This window comes from Frankliniella occidentalis, unplaced genomic scaffold (assembly GCF_000697945.3).
Source record: "Frankliniella occidentalis isolate FOCC.00 unplaced genomic scaffold, Focc_3.1 Scaffold37, whole genome shotgun sequence".
In the NCBI taxonomy this organism is placed as follows: domain Eukaryota; kingdom Metazoa; phylum Arthropoda; class Insecta; order Thysanoptera; family Thripidae; genus Frankliniella; species Frankliniella occidentalis.
The window spans coordinates 229558-230121 of record NW_026267167.1 but is presented as its reverse complement, the minus strand read 5'-3'; the positions used below and the strand labels follow the sequence as shown (position 1 = coordinate 230121).

The following is a 564-nucleotide window of genomic DNA, read 5'->3' as shown; positions in this document are numbered from 1 at the left end:
AAGTAAGTACGGTATTCAAAAGTAATGAGAATCGTGGCTGAAGTATTTGATTTTATTTCATTTTCAGACTGAGACTCACACATACACACACACACTTGAAATAAATCAAGACAGGAATAAAATGAAGTTTGAAACTTTCAAGTAGCTAAAATTTAAGAACTATGACGCCACACATTAAAAGTTAGTTCTCAGCTGCATCATGGTATGAGCACATATTAGGGCGGAGGTGAAATAAGTACAATATTGGAAAAATGAAAAAGAAAAAAAAGACCGTCGTTGATTTGACCAACCACTGTGAAAAATATATGTTTGCACATGTACGACATATCGACGCATCCATGCAACATGCGACGCTAAAGCAGTCGCTGAACAAAGACGCAGCAGAACACGGTCGCTCAACAACGACGCATCTGCCTTTCACTGATCTCGGCATACTCGACTTTGGAGGCCTCTCACTCAACGAGGAAAAGTTGTACAGTGGACTCTCGATAACTGTCGCCGCGACAGTTATCGAGGGTACTGTGCGTTCGCTGCTGCCGTGCTCCGCTCTCCCCACTCCTCCGG

General features: G+C 42.9%; 1 protein-coding gene across 11 annotated transcripts in view; it reads right to left on the bottom strand.

The window, feature by feature from the left end:
- Positions 1 to 564, bottom strand: part of LOC113214148 (disks large 1 tumor suppressor protein) — a 24686-nt gene that overhangs the window by 17225 nt on the left and 6897 nt on the right. The gene's annotated exons all lie outside the window — the stretch shown is intronic.